At 33.6% G+C, this 12,381-nt stretch overlaps 1 non-coding gene and 1 pseudogene across 1 annotated transcript; both read right to left on the reverse strand.

Annotated features, from left to right (window-relative positions):
* Positions 1-219: 219 nt before the first annotated feature.
* Positions 220-292, reverse strand: Trnav-uac (transfer RNA valine (anticodon UAC)). The gene has a single exon. It is a non-coding gene; the product is annotated as a tRNA-Val (tRNA).
* Positions 293-2,954: 2,662 nt separating this feature from the next.
* LOC125660072 (uncharacterized) lies at positions 2,955-11,655 on the reverse strand (annotated as a pseudogene).
* Positions 11,656-12,381: the final 726 nt, after the last annotated feature.

Genomic DNA, 12,381 nt, shown 5'->3' on the forward strand with positions numbered 1-12,381 from the left:
CTAAATTGGAATGAAAATTGTATCTTAATATTTTACGCAGAAAATTAAGAATACAATTTCATTTAGTGCGAGCACTCTTCAATGCCAATTTGAAATTTGTAGATGGGAATAACCATTTACAGGTGCTTTTTCAGATTACTTTTTATACAAGAGTCTGTGTAAGGCATATGCATAATGGATGTGTTTCATTTTATTATCGATAAGATAAAAGAAAAATGAAGGTTTCAGCGAGGATTGAACTCGCGACCTTCTGCGTGTAAAGCAGACGTGATAACCACTACACCATGAAACCTATAAAAATTAGCATTTTAATATTTATGTATTAATTTGTATTACCGTTTTGTTTTCTCTTGTGTTAATCAAAAAACAATTTTGAAGGTTTATTCACAGGAGTCGGCAATTTTATCAATAAAGTAGAAATATATGAGAAATGGGCATGAATACTACCACTGAGCTTCGCGAGCGTAGCGAGCGAAGCGACAGGAATGCAACGCGATTTCGGCAAAATCTGCTCCGGTGCTATGTTGCGTGAAAAAGACAGCAGTATCCGGTATAAATAACATCAGTCGATATGTCCCACCTGATTTCTAGAACGATAACCCTTTTAATTGCCGTCAATGGCACTAAAATCCAACATAAACACACTTTCGAAAAAATTCACTCGCCATAAGTTTCGTGTGACGTCACGCCATTTGCTGCTGAACTATCGCGGTTGAATTTTATAAGAAAATAATTAAAAAGAAATAAAATGTATTTTTTCTTACTCGTTTGTGTTTTTTTTATTTTTTTTGGAGATAACATCCAAGTAGTATTTAATTTTAAATTTAATGTAAATGTGAACGTAAATTAATATGCGTTTGAAAATAAAGGGAGATAATCTCCACGAACTCAATTGTGCGGGAATTTTCGAAATAGAAGAAAGATGTCCAACAACTTTACAGCTGCTCTTTGGTAAGGACTTATGTTACATATGTATATAGGACTTACATATATATTATACTATATTGTGTGTATAATATCACTTCGAATGGAGCTCATGATGAATCAATATCATTGTGTTGGGGGTGGAGACACAATATATTTTAAGTTTTCAAATCCAAAAGGAAAAATACCCAGTTTATGAATTTCAGCTAGATCTACTCAAATTTCAAACCATAGTTGTAGTCTCCCCCCCCCACCACCATTTTGATGATAGTGTTTACATTATTGTTAATGCTTATTTTCTCAAGGACAAGACTTCTTCTCAATTTTGGCCCTATGAGCCCAGCTCATCTTTCCATTTGTATTTTTCATTTAAACAGAATTTTAAAATATGCTGAATTTTCTTCTTGCTCTCACAAATGTCAGGGGTTCTGAGTGAACTCATGATCCCACTGGATGGCCATAACTAGGTCTAAAACACCGCACAAATGTTTTCTCCTTGGTATCAGGATCGATGAAAATAAAACATGGCATGTTCCAAATCCAATTAAAATTAGATGTTATATCCGCTCGCGTACTCGCATACATAATGCGAGCGGATATAACATCTAATTTTAATTACATTGGTTCCAAATCAAGCTGATAAATCCTTAAATATATAACTAGGTATGCCACCCCACCCCCATTTCTTGAAGATCAGTCATTACCATGGAAAAAAAAGAAAGCAACACCTTTTTCTTTTTTTAAATGATCACTGTTAGGCCAATTAAAATTAATTGATAGATTATCATCCCCACCCGCCCCTCTAAAAGGGACCCACCCCAATTTTTTTTATTTTCGTAAAAATTGCGATTTCAAACCAACTTGATTCCCAGTGACACAAGTGAATGATTAAAGTCACTGAATTTGGGTTTATATCTTCTACCTACCAAGGATTCTTTGAATGTTAATTAACTTAATGAACATTTTGTGAGATGCCTTTTTTTAAAAAAAAATTTCTTGGCAAATAAAATTTAAAATCCTCCCACCTGCCCCATATTTTTTGTGACCCCAGATGATAATCTACTGATTAAGTTGAATTGGCCAGTGAACTTAAAAAATATTTTCAACAAATATATAATGTTATTATAGAGTACTTTTTTATGTCACAGAGTTCTGCTGTAACCTCGTAGAAAATTGAATTAAAATTTCATTCAAGTTACTGAAAATATCTTGTATATAAATATTACTATCTTTAATAAATTACCAGTGCACTTTTAGATTTCATTTTAAACCAGATGTCATTGTTGGGGTTGGCACGATAAAGAATTACCATCACTGCACTACATCTTTTATGATAAGGGGTGTAAAAACAAGACCATTCCTCCTCACCCACCTCATGACTGTATTACCAAGAATGTTGCAATCAAAGTTTTCTATAGACCTATAAAAAAAAGTTTTGTTATGGCCATCTATTTTAAAAACAAAATATCTAATTTCTACCTGGTTAATAACATTAATGCATTGACTTCATCAATATGCTTTAATTCATGCAACCAATATCATTCTATTGGTAAAGATTTGATCACACTACAACCTGTTATTTTCTATCATTGCTAGATTGCATGTTATTGTTTTGCATGTTAATATATAATGAAACCCGTCAATAGATCTATCAATAAATATTTTATGTAAAATCCAAGAAGTTTCAAAAATGTACTGCAAAATTAATATTTACTGCATAGATGTTGCATGCTATGTTCTTGGATTCAAAATAACAACCATATACAAGAAATACAAGTACATGTAACTATACCAGTTTACATTCACATGTTGCCATCGGCCATTTGACACTTTCAAGTCATATTCATAAACAAATACATGTATGTAAGTCAAGGATCATTGTACATTGCATCAAGAATTTTTTTTTTTACACAAACTCAAAACTGGTACTTGTAGATCGTAAAAGTGACTACAAAATGGTGCTAGAATATGATCCATTCACATAGGAATTGGAATTACGACTTATTCCTAATGATTGCTTAAATCTGTTTTTATTTACTCTTAGAACCTTTCTTGCCCTTTCCTTTGCCCTTTCCCTTTTTGCTGCATCCACCACAAAACCGTGTAGTATTTTGTTTAAGGAGGAAAGGTTGTGTTCCCTTAAGCTTCACACACTTATAGTGGAACCAACAATTGCACTTATCACATGCTATGCTCTCATTCTCTTTCTTCTTAGGTTCCCATTCACATTCTTTCTTACAAACACTACAATTAAATGTTTCATTTTCAATGTCTGGAGCATCTACTTTTGCTTTCTTGGAGCTTGGCGCATCTCTTTCACCCAGTGCTTGGACCTTGGTTCGCAGAGCTTGCTTTTTTTTGCGCGGGACAGTCCTTTTAAAGTTCCTAAGTGCATCCACATATGCAATCCTAATGAAATGTTCTGTTACATCACGATACAGCTCCATAATCAAAGTCATAAAAAATTCATCTTCAATTTCATCCATGCATGTAGTTTGAAATAATGAAATCCACTCCTCTATTAATGAAGTGTTAGAGTCTACTCCTGCTCTAATTCTATTGTGCAAGTGTTCATGATAAAGATGGAAATGCTCACTCGTAATGTTTTTTTGTACTGTTTCATTTAACAAGATGAAAAACTGGAACAATGGCTCACTTACAATGGTCAGTCCACGTGTAGGTCCTTGTTTCGACTCAATTTCTTTCATACTTTCATCCTGTAGATCAACTTCTTCTTCTCTGATTCGGAAATTTTTCAACAAGGCCTGCTTTTTGTAGTCAAGTTTTCTGAGAATTTGACTTTGTTTTGAAGTTTTTCCAATCTTTCTCATAACTGAGTCTCTGATACGTGTTGTAATTTTCTGCAAACAGGCCCCAGCAAGATATCTTAGCTTTCCTTTAGCTGCAGATGATAATTCGGTTGGAACTATCATATCTTCTGCCTTTATTGTCTGTTTTTCTACAACAGCTTGTGCTTTTTTTGAAATCTCTTTGTCAATTAACCAAAATACCAATTTTGTGGATAATTTGTTTTCTTCTTTGGTCAACTCCGAGGTCTTAAATAACTTCTTAGCAGATGATAGGTGATTTTCTCCAAGGAGGAATTTGTTTATGTTTCCATACGCCAGAGTCCATTCTTGAGATGATTTGGGATTTCCTTTCAAATTCTCACAGACTTGAAAATAAAGGAAATGTAAATGATTTATAAATGAATGGGATTCAAAGAAATCTGGTTTAAAATGAATCATGAATGGTGATTTCTCATTTTCTGTGATGAAATCATTGATGTTCCATGGTGACTGTAACTGGGCTTCCTCCGACTCGTTGTCCGATTCCAAATCACAAGACTCATAAAATGTACTCGATGTTGAAGGTTCAGTATCTAAAATAATGTTAGAAGGCTGATTTTCTTGTGCACATGGGGAAACTTGTGGTTTATGGCAGCATAATAGGTCTTCTGAAAAGTCTAAAAATTTCTTTCATAAAACTCGTAAACAATATCCGAGTGCCTTTTATATGCTGCCTGTTTGTTGAAGTTGACTATCCGTAGACCACTTATGGTCGTGGCTCTGCCAACAGCTACTCCCATCTGGCCAGGTGCAAAAAAAGAGTAGCAGTCCACCTCTACAAAATCCAGCGTTTGACCCTGAGCTCTATGTACAGTTAACGCAAATGCTAAAATCACTGGAATTTATGTTCTACAGGCTAGTGTCTTCTTCAGCTCTACATCGTAAACATCAAACCTGGCATCCGATAATGGTACAAGGTTACCATTAAAATTTATTACAGGAGGTTTGTTTTTCTCTAGATGATGGACAATTCCTTGCTTTCCATTGCACAAATCTTTGGATATATTCTTTATCAATATCACTTTGGCTCCTTCTTTCAGAACTAGATGTTTTGGAGCAATACATCTACGAAGCACTCTTGCATCACCTACAATAGTGAAATGTATTACAAATAACATATACCAATTTCACAAAATTAGCATTAATACTTAAAACTCGGCCTTCCCCACAATCACACATTTGACAGATATATACAAAGCTTTGCACCAAAATTATTCACTTTAATGCAATACATATAATTATGCCTTTGCCCCACAATCACAAGTTTAAAGCAGTTTTAATAAGCATTTGCTTTCGTGGTGTTTTATTGTTGATACAGCAACAAGTGGTGACTTTTTTTTTAATATCTTGGGTTTAAGACTAAATAGTGACAAAAATGAGTAATTTGCCCAACTTGTATTTGATAGTTCCAACAATAGCAAAGAGACAGATTAGGGGGTACACAACTGGGAACGCAGATCCATTGTTTACCGACAGACAAATTCTAACGCGGGTAATCTGGAGGAATTATTCATGTTTAAATTTTTCATTTCATTATTTCAATTCATCATATATCTACAGTGTATCAAGATTACTAATTGTTAGGAAAATGATCTTAGGGAGGAAAGGTTGGGTAGGTGGCCTGTGGGGGGTTGGAAGGCATCACGAATTACATCATGAATTTCTTGGTCTTCCTAATTAATGTATACATGTATATCAAACAGAGCATTGAAGAAATGGGGGGATTAAAAAAAAAAGAAACATATGTATATATGTAGGTCTACATAAAAATTCATTAAGTCAGGCACAGACCAAAAAAAAATCTATAATTTTTTTATATTTCATATGGAATGGTGCCAAAATGAATACAATTTTTTTTTAAAAGGTGAATTCATTGATTTATTCAAAGTTGAATTTTTGCTTGGATCTATGCAATTTTCATTTCATTCTAACAAGAGGCCAACAGGCCTTCTTCATCACCTGAGTACTAGTTAAAAGTATCATTAATCCCAAGGGCAATGGAATCTACAATAAATTTCCAGTTCTGAAAATATATCTAGGTTAAAGTCTAATTTTCCGCAACAGTATACAACAAGATACATACTTAAAACACCAATACCCTCAAAGGTGCATATGTACTGCTGAAAGGCTGTACAATAATATAATAATGTCATATATGTATTGTAACAGTCCATTGATTTGACAGTAGTTTCATACAGAGTTATTGAACCTGATTATTGATGACATTTGCTCGAAAGTTTAGAGGAACTTGTATTTGTGTATATTGACTTGACATTGCAGGAATATGTATAATTATGCTTTTTATAGTTGATAGGTGATTATTGACAAGTTTAAGTGATTTGTATGTGTTGAAATAGTTTGAGCACATGTTTTGACTTTTATAGAAATCAGCTGCTCATATTAGCTGTGGCAAAGTTGTAAAATTTTAGCTTACTTAATTTGCCAGGAACTTTTAAATGGGTATCCTGTAGACAGTAAACCATAGCTTTATGGATGATGACGTTTTCCTGTAGTTTAACTTGTTCCAGTTGAATTTCGATGGTTTATTGTCCTGTTGTAAACTGGTAGAATTTGTTTACAGACTTGGTTGTTCTAATTTTAGGAGGTCGAGCCCGGTCGTAAAAGTTATGATAGCTTTGGTATTTTTGGAGTTAGTCGAGTTATTTGTTGTATTAAAGTAATTCCACCCTCCTGTGATGTCATCAGATTTTGCAAAATCAATGATTTATTTACATTTATGCGTGATAGGAACATAAATTTTGTTGGAGTCTTTTCCGATAGTTATTGTAAAAAATCTTGTTAAAAATAAATTATTTTAAAAGTCTTAGTTATAAATGAATAATCAATGATACGTTTTAAATTATTGAATCCAAGGGCAATAACTCTGTTTCTATTGATTTCTTTATCAAGTCTATTATGCGATGGATTTCCTTTATTTTTACAGACATTTCGTATATTTTTGTGAAGATACAGTTTCATGAAATTGTTATGAATGCTACTATATCGTCATAACCAGTTTGTATGAAATTTTGATAACGCTGTTTAAGGAAAATTGCAATTTTCTGACGGTGATATATGATTCTGTTTATGTACGTCTCGTATCTTAAAAAGTGTGATGACATATGTATTTTATTTGATAATTTGTTAGTTTTAACTCTAATGAATGGAAATAAATACATTTTTCAAACTTGTATCAGATAAAACTGCGAGTATGGAGTTACCTTAAATGGATAATATTTTACTTATTTCAGTTTAGGAATGTATTTAGTAATGATTATAATTCAGAATAGTTGTCTTGTATGTACTTATTAGATTTTTCTACGTTTTGCCGCTTGTGGGAAATGTCAGGGGAGATTCTCCAACATTTTCCAACGTGTCAAATGTTTTCCAACTTTTACGCCACGTTTTTTATATAAAACGGATAGATTCGAGGAATTTTGGTTCTTCTACGAGGTTCGTTTAATTTGGGAAGTAGCGTTTTAAGGGTAAGGAGTTAGAAGTTAGCATGGGTTGGGCATTTTTGTATTTAGACTTTAGAATGACGTTTTAATTTTGTTTCAAGAAGAGCTAGGTATATTTCCAGCACAATTTTGGGTCTTTTGGAATTATTTGTAGAATTTCAGAGGAAGTTTTGGTTGAGTTAAGTGACTTTTAGTGAGGAATTAGACTTTGTTGAAATTTGTTCTTTGTTGACTATTTAGTAAATTGGCATCAGATAATTAGTTAGAGAATTTATTGAAACTCATTTATTATTAGATTTGTGTAATTTATACATTTACATGGGGAAGCTAATGCATTTTTATAAATTTTGCTGTTGTTTTATAACGGTAATTCATACATGCTGGAATTCAGATTTAGAAATTATTAAGGAATTTCAATAGTGTTGGAAATTCACTAAGAAATTAAGTTCAAGGGTTTAAGTTTTAGTGAATGGTCTTTCACTTTCATCCAGGAGGTTAGGGAGAAAGATTGAAAGTTAGGAATAATTTATACTTTTGAGTGTTGATTGATTTTCCAACATAAGAGTGGTGGTAAAAGTTGTTTATAGACAGATTTAGGTGACTTGAGACAGAGTTTAGAATTCGTTGATTGTTTATTTGAGAGATAACCATTTTAATAAATTGTAAAATTGTATTTTGTCTCATTTCAAATATAGAGATTTACAAGGTTTACTTATAAAACTTTTGAGGAAAAAATTGTAATGTGTGGGCCTGTGAAGAAGAATTATGAACAATTTGCCTAACCTGCTTGATTTATTTTCATTTTTTGAGAATTTCAAAGCAAAAACTGGGAAAAATACCTGCTTTTTAGCATTGGAAATGAGGCCTTATTTCGGCTCCCTACAGACCCTAAAAAAACCCTTACATTTTGAGAAAAGAAGGTTGCAATCAAATTAACAGCTAATACCCTTTTAAGGATGTCCTTCAAATGATAAAGACAATAATCACTATAATAGTTTTGGCTCTACTCTGAAACTAAACCCTTTCCTTTAGGATCATGAATTTTACATGTTCAGTTTAGGACTACCTACTCCTAAATATTCAATTTCAACTTTTCTGGCAAAGTGGTTTTTCAAAAGATTTTTCAATGAGCCTACCCTGTTTTTGCCCTTTTTTGATTCTCTCCCCTTTGGAAGAAGCCTGGCTTTTTATTTCAACGAATTTGAATCCTTTTCATCCAAGGATGAATTTTGAAAAGTGTGAATGAAAATTGCCCTTTGTTTCTTGAGGAGATTTTTTAAAGATGCCACATAATATAAATTACTAATTTTTAATCAAAAGGATGTGGAATTTCATTTCGTCTTTACCCAATTATGTTTTGTGGTAAGTTTGACTGAAATTAGCCTTCTGGTTTTGAGAAAGAAGTAGAACATTTTGAAGGGGTGGATGGACAGACAAACTGATGCTGGACAATAAATGATCAGAATTGCATGCACACACACCATATAGTTGCTGCAATAATGTAGGCCTCTCCAAATTTTTTTTTTGTTATTGAAAGGGCTACAACTCCTTAGGATCTCCGTAATGGTGCAACATTTTCGATCACTCTAAACATTTGTTAGACTTTCTTTACATACATAGATATTCTATGTTTCTTAAGTCAATATATAAATTTACAACCTACAACTTACAATATGTGAGGCTCTATTCTATAAATTGATTGCATGATAGTGAGGGAGATATGAAGTTTTATCAGCCCTGGCATGTGACTGTCTAGACCAATCAGATTACATGTTGCACAGAATTCTCATACTGAGGTATAATAATACCGTTTTCAACAGTTCCGATATATTCCAATTTCTTGATTCATATTTGTGCGCCATGCTTGAAGTACTGAAGTTTCAACTTTTGAATTTCAAGTTATTTCTGCAACCCTATGATTTTCCTTTCTTGGTCGGAATGGCTCGAGTAACAAGATTTTTGCACAGATTGTCAACGTTTAGTTTTTTCAGAAGATCCACCTACGAGATCTTGTGATAGCAAGCATGGTGGAGCTGACGCAAAATTTTACATGCTGTACTTCATGTTAAATGAAAAACACCTTCATTAGACATACCCAAGCATAAAGTTGGTACTCCTTTCGGTGTAAACAACATTTGGTACTAATTCGCAGAGTTTATTATCGGTAATTCATAAAATTATTTTGCACCATTACGGAGATCCTATGGAATGGTAGCCCTATCCCAAAAGTGTCAGAATTAAAAAAAAATCGGATGGGGCTACATTTTGCAACTAACCATAGTTGAGTGGACTTGTATATTATTTAATTACTTAAACAATTATGTATAAATCCTTGCCTTCATCTGTTGCTTTGAAATGGAACATTTCTCCAGGAATGTCCTCCAGCATATCCTGGTTTATAACACTGGCATCAAAGTTGGTTCCAAACAACCGGGTAACATGCAGGTCTTGAACGTGTGCTTCTAAAGGTCTTTCCAGACTTTTAAGAAAATCAATGGTCTCTTCTGAGGGATTGCCATTACATAGCTCATTGACTGCATTTATCAAAAGAGGCTCCTTTTGTCTAACAACCTAAAAACCAGTAAACATATGATTGATCACATATTTCTACATCATCTTTTGCTTTTTAAAATAAAACTGTTATATCAATTTGGAAGTAGCTCACAGAATACTTTTAGTAATATCCTTTGTCTATTCCAATATGTACTATATTAAATGCATGTATGAAATACACTAGAAATAAACTAGATGCTTCTAGAGCCATGTTACTACCCTGACTAACCCTTGGCTCTGCTGCACTTCAGAATAGTTTTTTATAATATTTTTTACTATCTTTTTCACTGTGAAACAAATTTTACCCTCTTCAATCCACTATAACATCAAACAAGAGGCTCACATGCTGGAAGACGGCAACATAATTGTCCTGTTCAGCATACAACTATAATAATAGTGATATAATACTTAATATTCATCTCTACAGTATAACACAAGGTGTTCTCTTAAAACAGATATGCTAAATATACATTGCATGTTGCAGATATTAACATTATATACTATATTAGATCCTCCATAGAGTCAGAACCACGGAGTTGCAAACTTCACTAGAACTGGGATCATGAAATTTACGATATACATTGCTCTACATGACTATGCATTTGGTGTATTCTATAGATGTGCTGTTGTAGACAAAAAGATTACTCAACATAAGGCCTATCATCTGTTAGACGTCTGGTCCTTCATCCTACAACTTGTTTATATGTACATGTCTGCTTTCTTAGCAGTGAGGGAACCTATTTCCTCACCTCCTTAAGGTTGATATGATGGGGAAAAGTCTGGTAAAACTTTGTACTCTGAAAACAGTAACTCCCATCATCCTGGTATCTGCTATTTGGCACAGGTGGCAACTGCTTAAAATCTCCACATCCAGTGACCTTCAAATGAAAATAAAACAATCAATTCATATTAATTTAATGATATGTCAACTTATATAGCTCTTGTATAATTCGAGGAAGTAAAGGGAAAATCATACTGTTTGTAATTAAAGTGTATATCAAACAATTCAATTGAACTTCAGAAAACAAATAACACCACTTTGTATAGGGTATGTTTGGGGAATAACTGTAATGGTCCGTGTTACACATTTACAACAAGTTAAACTGCATGTTTCTTTAACCTGCTGCTTTGTGAGAAAAGGGGTCATCAATTTTCAAAAATAATTTGGTTACATTTTAAGATCATGATCTTATTACTATCCAGGAGTTGAAACTCCTTGTTACGTCTTAAGTCCAGCTTGACTGACTGGGTTTAATTTCAACAAGTATGCAGATAAATTTACCAATCCACCAGTTTTCCATAAATAATTAAACATATTTGCCTATTAATGAACATATTCAAATCAAATAAAGGAATTTAACTGGATATGTCTCAGACAATATTGTAACACTTATGTGAAATTTATATTTACTAATCGGGTTTGCCCGATATCTAAAAATGCGTGTTTAAGAGTCTGTAAGTATGGTTTCCAAAATGACATTTTGGAAAACTGACCAGTCTCATTGGACTGACTGGCATATATGTCAGTCAGACAGTCCGCCACACTTTTAACCAGTCGTGGACTGATGGACATATGTTAATTTCGAGCCATGCTATCATAAATAGTAGATTGTTGTGGTGGTGCTCTATACCTGGATTCCTCCAAATACGCTGTTGCTTTTCTTCACATATCTGCAAACAAATTCCACCATTTCGAAAACCCTGGCAGACAGCATACTAATCTCATCTATTATCAAGCATTCTGCTTCTTGAATTCGTACTTTAGCATCGGCATATTTGTCATCGTTATCAAATAGTTCTTGCAAGTTTTCATGGCTGAAACGTCCATCAAAAATGCCTGCCCAGTGATGTAAGGTAGTTGCATTCATGCCAAGTTGTAAGCTGGCCATTCCAGTGGTTGCAGTGACAGCTGTGGATTTCTTCAGTGCAAGGTCTCTGATGATTCTTCTGTAATGGCGATAAAATGTAAAATAAACATGAAGGCTTTCTAATAACTTCAACAGATCATCTATGACCCATATACACAAGTTGTCAAACACTTTCCCATCCATATAACTATCATTACCGAAACCATGACAGGTAACATATAATATAATATTGCAGCGTTATAAAAAACTTAGCAAGATAAGAATTTCTCATCTTGCAATTCATAACAAATCATAATACATTAATTCAATATTATTTGTATTTCTTGCAGGTTAGCACTTAATATAGAAGTTAGAAATGATGACTCGTGCATTACTCTTGGAGATATCCATGCTGCCTGCTTGCAGTTCTTCGAAAGTATTAGTTTCCCTGTACCGAATGTGGACGTCCTAAGCAAACTTATCAAACGGCTCTTTGATGTACAATCAGTGCTGTCATGGTCAACAAAATTCACCAATAGTCGGGGAAGGACAACATTTTTAAAGAAAATTGGAAAGCGTATCCCTTCATCCAGTAATGTTATCCACCTACCATCATTCTGCAAAGTTCTAGAGACAGAGCCAGCCTTCAAACTCAGCTGTCCTCTACCAGTTGTTGTTGATGGTGTCCAGCAAACATGTACTGTTGGATTTGAACCCAGTGATTTATGGATGGAAGTAAATGGAGTA

The sequence above is a fragment of the Ostrea edulis genome, chromosome 2 (assembly GCF_947568905.1).
Source record: "Ostrea edulis chromosome 2, xbOstEdul1.1, whole genome shotgun sequence".
Classification (NCBI taxonomy): Eukaryota; Metazoa; Mollusca; class Bivalvia; order Ostreida; family Ostreidae; genus Ostrea; species Ostrea edulis.